The 14615-nt window shown below is 50.0% G+C and overlaps 1 long non-coding RNA gene across 1 annotated transcript in view; it reads right to left on the reverse strand.

Annotated features, from left to right (window-relative positions):
* Window positions 1–367: 367 nt before the first annotated feature.
* Window positions 368–14615, reverse strand: part of LOC110479822 (uncharacterized) — a 52370-nt gene continuing 38122 nt past the window's right edge. Inside the window, exon 3 of the long non-coding RNA XR_004148733.2 lies at window positions 368–2600. This is a non-coding gene — a long non-coding RNA (uncharacterized LOC110479822). The remainder of the gene's footprint in view (window positions 2601–14615) is intronic.

Raw genomic sequence — 14615 nt, forward strand, 5'->3', positions numbered from 1 at the left:
AGCCCATCACAGGCACCACAGGCACAGCCAGTGAACACTTTGCTTCTGATGAGCAAAACTGGAGCAATGAAGCGAACAAGACACATCAGCCTGGCTGGCTGCCTCCTGCTTCCACCATCCACAAAGACCATAGCTTTGGAAATCCTGGAATAATTCCCTCATATTAATTTCTTTCATTAGTCTTCTGCTCCAGGTTCCCAAGCATGCTCCAGTGCAGGAGGACACATCAGCTTCCAGGTCCGAGGTGGCTCAGAGGAGCTGGGCTGTTGCCAGCAGCATCGGCCCTCCTGGGCACTGGCAACCTCCCACCAGGTTCTCCTGGTTGAAAATCAGTGGCTGAGCTCTGGGAAGGAGGAGAATGTGTCCTCCTGAGCATTCACTCCCAGGCCTCACAGCTCCCTGTCACCATCTGCCTCTCCGGAGCATGTCCCCATGCGGCAGGAGCTGCGGAGCAGCTCTGCATCCAGCCCCTGTGATAAATTAGCCAGGGATTCAGGCATTTCGGCACAGCTGCCTCATCCCCTGCCAGCATGACAATGTGATTAATTTTGGGTGCAGATGAAGCTCGTTTATCAGTGGCACGTGATGGCTGTGCAGGCTGCAGGGGTGTGGGGGAGCCCCGGGGTGCGGGACAGAGCGGGAGCCGAGGGAAAAGGCAGGAGGCAGGGAGGGAGAGTGAAGAGCCAAGCCCAGGGCTTCTCTCAGGAAGGCTGTTTGCCACATTGGCTCATGATTAAGGATGCTGGGGAAGAAGAGCCTGTGTGGGAAGAGAGCTTTTATCTCTGCAAACACACATGGCCACATCTGGGGAGAGATGTGCAGTGGGAGGGGTATAGGAGGATTGGGGAGAAGAAGCCATGAGCTGATTATGTTGTGTCAGGAGAGGCAGTTCTACCACCATGGCCACTTCTCCCCCACTGCCCCCTCCTCCAAGCCATTTTCCACTTTCTCCCCTTTTTGGAGGACCAATGGGTCCTGTCTTGCCTGTCCCCACTCTGCAGCTACAGACACTTGCTTTTTGCTGCTGGAGGGATTGTGGCCAGAGCTGTTCCTGCAGGAATTGTCTGGGAAGACAGAGCTGTATGTTCACTTCCCAACGTAACACAGCCCTGACACAGAAAAATCTCGATTGGTTCATCAGCCTATTGTCTGGAGTTTCTCCACGTGCTGGAGTCTGGCAGTGCTGCTTCCTCAACATAGCACAGCTCTCCCAAGGGCCTGAGCTGCTCCCTGCTGAGGCTGCCAAGGTCACGAGCAAAGCATCATGGATGAGGAGTCTCTGCACACTTTCGGAGTGAGGAATGGCTTTTGGGGTAAGCTCACACCATGCCCGATGCCCTGGGGTGAGATGGATGCACAAGCAGAGGACATCAGGGCAGGTCCCCAGGCACCAGGGACCTTAATTGCCCCCTGCCATGGTTACATATGCCCCAGACAGCGGTGTCCCCATTCTAGAACAGCTCTGTCTCAGAGCAAGGTCATGCCAGCAGCACCCCAAAACCCTGAGATCACCATAACAATCCTCCCTTCAATAATTGTAGGCCCCAATGAGACATTTGCAGCTAAAGAAAAGAAAACCCTTCAAGTTCAATGAGGCCATGCAACCTGGGACATCAGTGGCAAATCCTTGAGCACATGGCTGATGTCAATGCCTTCCATGGGATTTAATTTTCAAACCAACAGATAGCATCAAAGAAAGAGAATGCTTTTTTGGATAAATGCATACTTTTTAAAAAAAAAACACATCAAGAGGACAAAGGTTAAGATGACACAATACATGGCAGCAGTGCTGATTGCAAGACACCCCTGCTGATTTACCTCAGCACAGAACCAGGACCCTTTCTGCTGGGTTAAAGGTAAGGTTAGAAAACCCATGGGGACTTTACAAGTGTGAAAACATCAAACACTGAATGGCACAGGGACTTGAGCCTGAGAAAGCCCAGAAATGTTATCCTTCTACCCACTAGTCCCTGAGGAGAGTCAGCTGGGTGGCTGGTGGCAGAGAGGGTGGCCTGAGAGGAGCACATCCCTGGAAAGGTTATAGGTGACAATGCTAGCTTGCAGCCAGGACTGCAGCTTCTGACATTCACATTTCTTCCAGGTCCTAAATGCTCCTCTAGGCCTGGCTCCTGTGCAAAGGTCCCCAGGCAGGTTGTGCTCTCCCTCCACCCATCAGTTCACCTTCTTATTGTTCCAAAGGTCCCCTGAGTCACAGCCAGTGGAAATACCTCCCAGTTTTTATTACAATCATCATGCCAATCACCAAGGGTTTCAGTTCCCATCCAACAAAGATTACCCAGGAAGGATTAAAGATGCCCACACTGTTTCCCTTCACGGACTATGGGAGGACACTGACAGACATATCTCAGAGCATTTTCACACACAGGGGAAATAATTCTGGGGTGAAGAGCAGCAGGAACTGGCTCCTTAACAGGGGCACACTCAGGCTCTTCCCCCTGCCTGGGGAGCAGTGGTGGTGCCCAGCCCCAGTGCCCTTCCAACCCCATGCAACACTTTCGCAACAGGCTCAGGGAGGAGAAAACACAACTGCACTTACCAGAGCTGAAATCCTACAAGGACCTGCTGGTGAGACAAGGAACCTGGAAAGGAAGAGAAAAAGAGATGTGGTTCAATGGGTTGGCTGTGGACAGCAGCAGGGCAGTGTTGGTGTGGCCCAGCCATGAAGGGGTGGATGGGACAGCACGTTCAGACAGGGCTGTGGCAGGTCACCTACCCTTGTATTGCACCAGGACCATCTAAACTGATCAGGGCCACCTAAATCCACCCAGCTCCACTTGCCAGCCTCTCCAGGTGCTCAGCTGGTGCTGGCAGAGCCACAGCTACTGCACACAAGAGGAATTCACCAAGGGATTAAGGAGCTATTTCCATCATTACCATCCTGGTATGAGCACTGGGCTGCCCCATCAGCGTTCCCCTCTCATCAGCTCCTGGAGCACGCCATGCAAATCTGCACAAAGGAGTCACAACAACACACCTGGGAAACAATAAATATCTGTGAAAAATCTCCCCATAAATCCACGGGAAGGGGAATTTATGGCATTTTCTTTGGAGATTTCTCCGGGTGTTCCCTATTAAGCCATTGTTCTTGTTTGCATAAGTATTCCTCAGACAGTGAAGTCTTCTCTGCCATCAGTTATCGGCTCTGCAAACAGGAGCAGCACCAGGCGTGGGACGTACAAACACCCAGCTGTAAAGATGAGAGACTGGCTCCTATTTGTTTGTGAAGAAATATCCTTTATTTGTGAAGAAATAAAGGTTATTAATTGCTTAGTGCAGCCACGGCACACTCCCAGAAAGGACAGGGTGAACTGACAGCCCTGACATGTACAGAACAACTGAGTAAAGAGAAACGGGCCAAAAAACTTTCTGTATGCTGTCAGGGTATGCCACACAATGGCAAAGCTATGGAAAAAATGAGGATTTTTCACATCACTGGGGAAAAGTATCGAGTGGAGAAGGAATGCACAAGTGCTGGAATCAGCCCCAGCTACCCAGAGAAATTGCTATAATGTCCAGCCACATACCAAGGCCACTACAGAAATTAGGGAAGGAAGTGCCCTGCCTGATATAGCAGCAATGAATACATTTGTAAGTGATAATACATCAGTTACCAGGCTGGGTAGAAGCCTTTCCCACAAGATTGACACAGGGGCTTATTAAAGAAGGTAATATCCAGTTAAGACACCTACTGGTCTCATCTGATGAATGGTTGACACAATGCAGGAGGGGTTTGAAAATAACAGAATATGCTCAATAGTATCAGCCCACACCTCTGGAAATACAGGTCCATGATATACAGCCTGGAGATGACATTTTAATTAACATGTGCTCGTGAAAACACAAACTGGAACCCATGTGGGAAGCACCATATACCGTCTTACTATGTTCCTATTTTGCTGTTAAAAGTTTAGGAAAAGAAAGATGGATACACCATTCTCCCATCAAGCAGGTGGTAACTAGCCAGCCAGCTGACAAATGACTGACTCCTGGAAAAACTCTCACATCAGCTAAGAACGAATGGGACATCTCACTACTCTTGGTATTATTGACTCTGTTACTGCTACAGCATAGCTAAGGATAAAAATGATGGATGATCTGGATTAGTGGGAAGTTAACAAATCCAAAGGGAAGATAGTTTTCCTAGATTATATAGGAACAAGGTTCCCAATTCCTGAAACACCTGACAGGAAGGATCTTCCTTCCTGGTGTCCATCAGGTAAGGTTTATAACTTAGCCTGGGCAGAGGTAAGCAGAAGGACAGGTCTCATTGCCTTGATAATACCAGCTGTTGTGTGATGACAGATAATAGTTTAAGAAGTAATAATATACAATTAACATCACTTGTGAAGTGTTGACCCAGGAGTGATTACCCTTTCCCTGCTCATCCCCCTTCAAAGCAAACAGGGAGGGATGCAACCCTCCCAGTATTACAGGGACAGGATTGGGAGTCCTAAATGGTATAGATGTTGAAGTGTTCCTAAATAAACTAAGTGCAACAACAAGTGATTTAAGCAAATTAGAGCACCCATTGCAATCCTCTTTATTAGCACTGGGGACTAATCAATGGCTCTTGTCTGATATATTGCCTCTGTGGGAGAAAATTAATGAGAGACCACTAGCTGATTGTAGAGGCACTTGGAATGGTCCAGGGCAATCTTTCACCAGCTCTTAGATGTATCCACACTCAACCGTGGATGCACTCCACAGTGGCAGCAATTACAAGGGTAGGCAAATGCAGCACCCTATCCACAGAGGTTTGAAAAGTAGCTTGGGACAATACAGCTGAAGACAATTTCAATCCTCATGGTATTTGCCCAGTGATGACCCCATTAACAATAAGGTTTCCTCAGTATACAGCACATAGCCAACTGTTGCACTAAATCCCAATACAATCATCCTCTTTCCCATAGAACATAAAGCATAGATACCAAAAAGTGGACGCAGGTGGCAAAAGTACATGGGAACAACAAGGATTCAACTGTAATTCCATTAAACCCCAAGACACGTCTTGAACACTGAGCAAAATGTTTATCATTTTGAAACACATGCTGATGAAATCTCTGCAACTGCACTTATATATATTGGAAAAGGATATGTTTTCTTAAGGACCCTTTGTGGTTTTATATTAGTAGGTGATATTGCAGATACAAGTAATCATTCGAATATTTGCATTCATAACTTTAGTGGAATTATAGGGTATGATTTTAATTATACAGCTCCTGTTACGTCCTGCCAGTTGTTACAGTTTAATTATACACTAGTTAAAGACTTGTTACCTACTTCAACTGGAATTAATCTTAATGCTGGTAAGGAAATTATCACAACATGATGACTTACATCAAGTATTAAAACATATATGAATTGATAGAAAGAAATTATAATCACTGTCCACCACAGTGGGGATGAAATGCGGCCTGTGTTCAAAAGAGGAAAAAGAGATGGAGAACACCACTGGTGGAAACTCTCCTGGGGTGGTCATCTACAGCCACAGGAATTTATAACCTCCTGCTCCACCCAGTGGTAATCGTACTAGCTTTGAGTCTATTAGGCCTGGTGCTTGTGATCATTCTGTATATAAGATTATGGAAGCTGATCGTGCTTTTTGAAAGGCTTTGCAAGCTTTGCTAAATGTATTAGCAGGGATGCTTAATAAAAACAAAGGGAGAGCTGTAAAGAAGTAAAGGATATTAATTGCTTAGCATAACTTGCTTAGCATTAGTAGCTAAGATGTGCTGAAGCTTTTGGTCCCACTTTGAGCAGATTTCACCCTGCACAGCTTCTGCAAGGCTGCCTCAGTTAATTGCCAGGAGAGCAGGTTGTATTTCAGCTATGACATTTCTCTGCATGTTTAACGTATCCCTATCATGGCTCCAGTGTACTTCTGCATAGATGGGTGGGAGACGGGGGAAAATGAAAAACACGTTTTCTTCCAGCATGAAATTGTGAGAGTGTCCTCCACTGAGTGCAATTACTGTTTATATGACTTCTGTAGGCTGGCTAATACTGCTAAGTATACTGGAGATTAAGGGATTTGGGGCTCTAAAGTCCATTTCATCCATCCAGGCCTGAGCAAGGCAATGAGAGCAGGGAAAAAGTCTTGCAGGAACTCTGGACCAAGCAGGGTCTGGCCTGCAGGTGACTGTCCCACCACGTCTCCTTGCTGCTCTCAGACCTGTCCCAGGCAGCTCTGAGCTCTGTGGGGGTCATGAAGGAGGGCGAATGCAGATGCCAGGGCCAAAGCACCTGCAGTCACATGCCCAGGGCTGACCCCTCACCAGTGGCTACCAAACCCAGCACACCCCATCAAGGATGCTCCCGAGCCTATGCCAAGCACTGCTGTCATGTTCCTGGATGGCTGAGCCCTCCCCAGGGTGGCACGTCAAGGACACAGGGGACAGAGGGAAGGACTTAAGCAGTCATGGTGTTGCTTCTGAGAGTGCTCAGGAGGCAGAGGAGAAGAGCTGTTATCCCTGAGTGGAGACCCAGTAACAACACTGGAGCATTTCTGCTTTGGTCGAGGCGATGGCCTCTCCCTGCCCCATGGAGAGGGAAGCTGCAGTGCTTCCCATGGGGCTGGACTGTGCTGCCAGTCCCCAGCCCTGCTGCACCTCGGCTCCTCATCAGAGATTCACCCTGGGGGTGCAGGCTGAGCTTATGGGAGGAATACCCTACCCCAGTGCTAGAAAAAAGGAAGCCTCAAAAATACCTTTCCTACAGAGCCAGCATCCTGCCCAGCTCAGAGCAGGCAGAGGCCAAGTCCTGCCGCCGCTCCTGCCCAGAGGGGAAGCCATAGCAATCTCCCCCCAGTTCTTCCAAGCCAATGGAATATGAAGCAGAGCAAATACTGGGTTGTTGTGAGGGCACTGAGGAGTGAAGCAGAGCAAGGAGATAGCTCTGAGTAGTAAAAGCTGCCCTTACGTTATGAGCTCAGACACAGCCTTGTGCATCCCCAAGCAGCAGAGGAGCCATCTCCACTTTGATCTGAGTTTGATTTAAAATGGAGCATCTCCCTCAGCATCACCCATGGGGCAGCAGTGCAGCAACCTCATTTTCCTCTGCTTTATCCCTTTTGCCACCTGCTGTGTGCCCAAGGTCCCAGGGCCACTGGCTCCCTGCACACCCTGGCCATGATGTTCTGGGGCACAGCCCTCAGCTGTGGGTGCATCCTGCTCCCTCTCTGCTCTGGGGTGGGGATGAGCCAGCACAGAGCCAGGGAAATGAGAACTTGCTGGGGCATAATGCCAATTCAAGGCCCATTAACGTCCCACAAATCCTCTGCTCCATGGCCTTATCTTCCTCTGCCATGTCCCCTTGCTCCCCCTGCCCCCTCCTCCTCCTCCCACCCTTTTGGATGTGCAGACAAGCTGTGTAGGTACTCTTGGCTGTGCTTGGGAGCCCTTCAATGGCAGTATCTGCAGGAAGGTCTGATAGGTGACATCCCTGACACCCCTTGGTGACACCTCTGAGACCCCAGGCACCCACAGGCCATGGGATTGCCCCACACAGCACAGCTCATAGCCAAATGCTCTCCTGCTCTTGCAGACTGAATATCAGGCTCTGAACATTAACTTTTACAGCATAATATATCCTGCACCAACCCACATTGCCAGGAGATACCCCAAAGCCATCACCTGATCTGGGTGCAAATGGTTGTTTAAACACCCCACACAGTCCTGTGCATACAGAATAGATTTACTGTCACTTCTTGTAAAATTAGGAAGGGATAAAACCAAACAGCTGAGCAGCAATGTCTGCTGGCCAAGGGGAGAGCAACACCAGCATGGCTCAAGGGCTTTGGCTAGAAAGGGAGTTCCAGAATTAACACCAGCACAACTCACCATGAGGCATCTTTACTTACATTCCCAAAGAGTGGATTTGACCTGGGAGCTCTCCTGACACACGGCAGCCTGGCAAGCAGTCACGTTTCAGTGCTCCTTCACTGCAGGGCAGGAGGGGCAGGAGGGGCAGGAGGGGCAGGAGGGGCAGGAGGGGCAGGCAGCTCCCCTGGGAGGTCCAGTGAAGCTCCTCAGATCAAGAACAGATGAAAAGCACTGACAGAGGAGCTCAGCCTGGCTGCCCTCGCTGCCATGGCTCTCACTGCACTGCTGGCCTTGCAGGAAGTCAGTGGCAGCAGAGCCAACAGCAGCCCTGCCACTGCCCAGAAACAGCTTTGGGTCCCTCCATGCCCCCCTCATTCCCCTTGACCTGAGCTGTCTGTTCCCCTGGCAGCTACATCCATGGGCTCACAGCACTGGTTCTGCACCTTTTCAGCAAAGAGCCTATGTTCTACAGAAATAATTGAACTCAGCCCAAGCCTTAGTATTCCACCAGAAACTGTTTGCACAGGAGGTTTGTATCCAGTCTGTTCCATCAAGAGGCACTACGTGAGGAAGGGCTTTGGAAAACAGAGCATTCCTTGAGGCAGCAGATAAATGCTGGACCAGAGTTAGTGGCTGGAGATTGGAATCTAGGCAAACTGAGACTAAAATAAGGCCTGACTGCTAGACAGTCACAAGGAATATTGCAGCAGCTGAGTTAGGAACAAGAGGAATAATCAGCCTTCAGCTATGTCAAGGGAAAGTGAGGCTGTTTCTCTAAAGGAGGTGCCACAAGCAACATCCCAGAGTTACAAGTGGAATACAACTGTGGAGAGGCTGGTTTGCACCAGTGCTACAGACCTGTGACACGTGCTTGGGGATGGTACAGCCACCATGGTCTCAGGTTTGGCACCATCCAGCCAGCAGGTCACATCCCTCTCTAGCCTTGCTGAGGCTGTGGGACAGGCTGGGAGACGAAAAGCATTCCCAAGCCCATCTAACCTGCCTATGAGAGCTCATGGCATCCTTAACCAGTCACCAAAACTCTGCAGGATCTCCCAGACCTTCCAGTGAAGGGCAAGGAAAATTCTCCTTCATTGTAGCTCCCACCTTTTATCTTTAAAAACCACAACAGGCAAGGTTAAAAAAAAAAAACCATGACAAATAATCCAAGGAAAAGAATACATCAGCCTTTGAAACCCCATCCTACAGTTGAAAGGGAGAAATGGAGGCAAGGCAAGAAAGCCAGTGTAAAACCTCATTACCATCAGAAATCCTCTCTGCCTGCCCTTACCTCCCTGCTCATTTCCATATCACAGGGGACACAATACCTTTCTTCTCTTGAAAAACATCCCATTTTTGCAGAGGCTGTCCCCACCCCCAGCACTGGTTTATGGAGCTGGGGAACAAAAGATGTACTCACACCTGCCCTGGCAAGCAATGCCAGTGTGTGAATCTCCAGGCCTTTATCAGCCCCTCAGGAGCAGTTTTTACCATTATTATTATTAGTATACTTTATCTTTTTTTTTTTTTTACCTTTAGCTTCAAGATCCTTTAGTCAGTCAAATTACACTCAGAGTAGCAGAAGTGGCAGAAAATAAAGCATTATAAGGGGTTCAGGAAGTTATTTTCATCTCAAGGAGAACGTAAGAAAGGTTGACAAGTCTCTATTCTGCTCTTATGGGATAATCTGTAGGTTCCCAGCTGATGGGGGGGGGGGGAAATTAAAAACATCAGGAGAAATTGCAAGAAGTAAAACTGAGGCCTCTGCATAAATTGAAGTAATGTGCAGCTTGGCTGACAGCTGAAGGCACTGGAGGGTGAAATGTCAGCGCCGGGAAGGAAAGGGGCGGCCACAGGGCCTGGGTGCTGGACAGAGGGTGCTGGGTGCAGGGCAGGAGGGTCACTCAGCCCCCTCCAGCTGGGCTTTCCTCATGTTAAGTGGACCTGTCACATCTTTCCAGTCCAGAGCATCACTAACAGAGCAGGCAGAGAGGGGAGGGGGAAGCAAAGCAGCTCAGCCATCGGTCAGCATCCCCATACTGCCCTGGATTGCTGGGTTTGTCCTGCTCCTGTGTGGCTGCTCCAATAAAAGCTACAAGCATCAAGTCAGGCACAGCAAAAATCTTCTGCCCAGACTTCAGGCTCTCACATTTACACACACAAGGCAGGGCCCTTCTCCCAGTAAGCACGGAATGCTGGGCTGGGAGCAGAGCCAGGATGCCAAAGCAGGGGCCAGGATCACAGGGAGATGCACAGAGGGGAGAGAAGTGGGACCATCAACTCCTCTCTGAGCCACTGGCCCATGGGGATTAGAGACTGATGCAGGCAGTGCTGGATGACCAAGAGCAGTAGGGACAGGCTGCAGGCGGGCCGAGGTAGCGGGGTCCTGAACAGCACAGAAAAGGTGCAATAATGCATTTGTGGTGTGATGTCAGAATCTGTGATATTTAAATGATCCCGAGATTGTAGAAAGTCTCTGTCTGTCAGCCCCGCTGCCAAAGCAGAAGCCATAATTGGTCTGTGCTGGTTTCCAGGTTGTTTATTCTGTTTATCTCTCACATGTTCTGCTGCCCTGCCCAGCTCTGTCCTGCAGGGCAGCGTGTGGGGCTCTGCCCTCAGTGGGATGTGACAAACATTAAATACCAGAAACTCCCTGGGCTGCATTTACAAGAACGTGCCAATATCTGTCACCTACGTTGGACAGTGTGTCCCCAGCCTGAACCAACAGAAAAATGCCAACACCACAGTGAGACATGGAGGGCATGGAGAAGGAGAAAAAGGACAAGGCACACCCAATTTCCTCCATCTTGTCCCCTTAAGGATCTAGAATCCCAAAATTTTACTTTTGCACCTGTGCCACACTTAATGATTACTTATATCAAACCCTCAGAGCTGGTAATTAATCCTGTAAGATTGGAAACTCTTTTCCATGGGCAGAGATCACAGCCAGTGTCTCTGGGGGCTCTGTCCAGTGGGTTCCTGAGCCCTGCCAGGTCCCAGGGCAGCCAGAGGGAAGCCCTGGACTCCCACAGTGTGAGGCAGCCTCTCCCCAGCGGCTGTGAGCAGAGTGAGGGATGGGACCCCTCTCCTCAGCCGGGCCGTGGGGTCCGAGCAGCCCCTGCCCGGTGCTGGCAGCCGGCCCCGCGCCGCTCCGGCTGCTGCGCGGCCGAGCCCCGCGCTGCGAGGCGCTGCTGTCGCCCGTGATTGATGGCGTGGCTCGGGAGGAAATAAATTCCCAGGCTTTTGCAGGAGGTGAACTGGGGGGTGTATCCATCTTAAAGATGCTTAATGAATGTGCCGCGGCCCGCGGAGCGGCAGCAGATACATCTCTGCAGCCAGCATTCCCCACGCTGTTCCTTGCGAGGCTCAGGCACAATTTAACAGCTTCTTATTGATTTTATTTATGTTTCCCAGGCCCTGGCAGTGTCTAGATTGCCCCAGTCCACCAAGAACCCCATAGTCACAGAGGTGACTTGCACTTGATTTTCCCATCCTGTTTCTCAACTCTGGGGACAAAACCTGGTGTTTGGCCAGAAAAGATGGAGTTTTAGTCTCACATGGGCTTCAGCTTCAAGAAGGAGGATGGTGCAGGACAGCTGGGGTGATGGTGAGCACTGGCACAGCACTGGGGCAAACACTGCTGCCACCACCCACATTGCCCCAGCACCAAGCTCTGGGTTTGTACCTTTGGAACTCAAAGCAAAATAAGGACCTTTCCAAAGACACCCTTGCAAGATGGACTTTGGAAAGTCCCAGCTTTTATGTAGCTTAGCACACCTTAATTTTCAAGGCAAGAAAAATGGCAATCAGCACTTCTGGCATGTGACTTGGCTTTGTATTTCCCTCTTCCCCTTAGGGAAAAAAAAAAAGGAAAAAGAAAGAAAAGCAGCAAAGAACAGCAGAGACCTACTTGACCTTTCCAGCTAAGAGACCTTGTCTGAATCACTGGATGGTAACAATGAATGAAATGCCAGTGCCCTGCCTTATAAATACCAGCTTCCTCTTGGGGTGAAATGCCATCTTCCAAGCATGGAAAAGCTGCAAAGAAAATGTCACCCTCGCCAAGGTGTGAAATGCCAGCCTGCTCCAAAATCCCCAGTTCAGCTGTGGGGAGATGGGCAGGCTAATTCCTGCTGCTGGATCTCCAAATTCATGCCCAGGGCCTCTCCAAAGCTCCATGGCATGAAGAGGACAGAACTTCAGTGTGGGACAGCCAGAGCATGAGTCCTCTAGCATTACCTCCAGCTTCTCAGCAGTAAGCTACTCAGAAGAGCTTCCTTGACGATTTGGGTTATTTCCCTTTTCCAGTGGCTGTGAGTCAGAGGGCCAGTAAGATAAACAGATCACCTTTCAAGAACGGTTGGACAAGCCAAAACAGTTATATCCAGTTTTAACAGTAACATGAAAAAACAATTGAGCATAAGAAGATTTTGTCATCTAAAAAATTTATCACAATCCAAACTCCTAGTTCCCAGCAAAAGCTGTTGTTGCTAGGTTTAATCCTATTTATTAAATACGGGAAATCATCCAACATACTGTCCTTGTGTGAAAAAATGCTTCCAATGAAGCTGGTGATATTTGCAGTATTTCCCCTACCCTTCCAAGGGCCAGGTTTGCTTTAATCAAATCCACATTTTTCAGAAGCTCATCCTTCCTTTTTCCCCCATTTGGCATCCTCCTACCCTAGTTTCCCAGTACCAAACCCGTTCCAGGTCAGGGCAACACAGCAGGAGGGACAACTTGGACATCTCTGGGAACTGCAGGGCTGCAGAAATGCAACTAAGCCTTCCTACCTGATGAAATTACGTTGGGGAATGAATGAAGTTGCTTTTTGTCTTCTGGGAACTGGAACTGTTCTCTTTCCCCACACCCACACCTTCTTTTTTTTTTTTTTTTCCATAAATGTGTGAAATAATTTCACCACCATGTTTTTTTTCTTTCAGTTACTCCTCCTCCCCTCAGATCTCGCCTTTCCTGGCATTTGAAAATAGCTCATGAAAAGGAGGAGGAAGGAGGGGAATGAAAGGAAGTGTGTGGGGATGCAAGATGGAAGGGAAGAGAAGGGGAAAATACATGAATACTGAAAATACATGTTTTTCAAAGCAAATCAGAATGGCTGATTGCCTCGACTCCAGAACCCATTCTGGGAAAGGGCTGATAATCAAGGAAGTTTTCTGAGGCTCTCTGCATCCTCTCAGTTGTTAGGCAACACCTAGGAAGAAAGTGGCACAGCAAGGCTGCCTGCATCTGCCTGTACCTCGTGTGCAGGCAGACATCCCAGCAAGGAAAAGTGACCTTCCAGGGACCCAGATACCATCTGTGCTCAGAGCTGACCAGGATCGCTCTGAATGGATTTTTTTTGACCTGTGCAACGCTTGTGGCTGGAACAGAAATGGCTGGAAAACCTCCTCAGGTTTGCTAACCTGCCGGCAGAGCAGCAGCATGGCCCCACGGGACCCAGGGTGAGGGGAGGGTCTCAGGCACCTCTGGCCTCAGAGGGGCTGCAGGCTGAGGGCTGGAGGGCTTTTATCTCCAGCCAGCTCCAGGCTGATGACCAGGATGCCCCCAGCTTGCTGGGCAAGCCATTAGTGCTGGAGCAGTTCCAGGGACAGCTTTGTGCCCGACCCCTCTCCCTGCCTGCCTTGTGGACCATCTCCATGGGAAATGGTTTTAATGCATCGGCATCCATGTGCCTCGCATCCAGAGCTTTCCTGCAAGCGCTTCTCTGTAATGGATTTAATCCTTGACCTGGAGTGGTGCTGCTCTCACAGGTCTCCAGGGAATCAGAATTCCAGTTGCTCCACAGCTTTCCTGCCAGGAGAGGCAGCGGGGCAGCACCCCTAATGTAAATCTCCTCTCAGCCTTGGCAGTGGTGGGGCTGCCGGCACAGGGGGAGGGATGTTCACTGCTAGGGGAGGCAGCCAGGGCAGTCTTTCCCTCCCACACCCCTTGTCTCCACTTGATATCTCTTCTCTCTCTGCACAGCACCTTCCCCCTCCTTCCTGCTCCTGTTCTCTGGGCAGCAGTTCTGGGGCCAAAGGAATGCTTTCCAGCTGTTTTCTTTAAAAAGCCCCTAAAACCTGCATGTCCCAAAACCACTGCATGTCTGCGTCTGCCACAGGAGGGACTCGGGGATTTGTTAGTGGTGGCACCAAGGGGGATCTGCAGCTGGATCAGCAGCAGGAAGGCTGGCAGCACAGGCACGGGCAGCACAGCTGCTGCTGGAGCCCTGGGAGCCACGCCACGAGCAGCACAGCTCTGCAGGGATGCACTGCCCACTCCAAAGGATGCTTCCCATCCCAATCAGGAGCATGACAAGCACTTCTCGCCTCGACAGCATCAGAAGCCAAGAAGGGAACCACGCCTCATTCTGTGCCACAGCAGCACCGAGTTGGGCTGAGCCTTGGGGAAGTGGCAGCACACTGAGGAGAGCCTCGCTGCTCTAGGGGGCTTCAGGCCAGGCAAGAGCACCCCCACACCCCCAAGAGTGAAGATGGGGGGCTCTGCCATTATGTGCAGCTCCCCTGGGACATTGGAGGGGATGAGTTGGCCAAACCAAACAGGCAGTGCTGCCCCAGCCCAACACAGTCTGCAGGAGCCCGACAGGACCACCTTGAGAGGGCAGTGGGACACTGAACATTGCTCCAGCTAAATTCCTGAGCCCAGCAATCCGCTTCTTCCCTCAGGAGATGCCACCCTGTGACGCTCTCTCTTCTCACCCTCCCACAAGGACACTAATTTTTTCCAGCTGAGCTGAGGAGCAAACAAATCATC

Source organism: Lonchura striata, chromosome 11 (assembly GCF_046129695.1).
Source record: "Lonchura striata isolate bLonStr1 chromosome 11, bLonStr1.mat, whole genome shotgun sequence".
Lineage (NCBI taxonomy): Eukaryota > Metazoa > Chordata > Aves > Passeriformes > Estrildidae > Lonchura > Lonchura striata.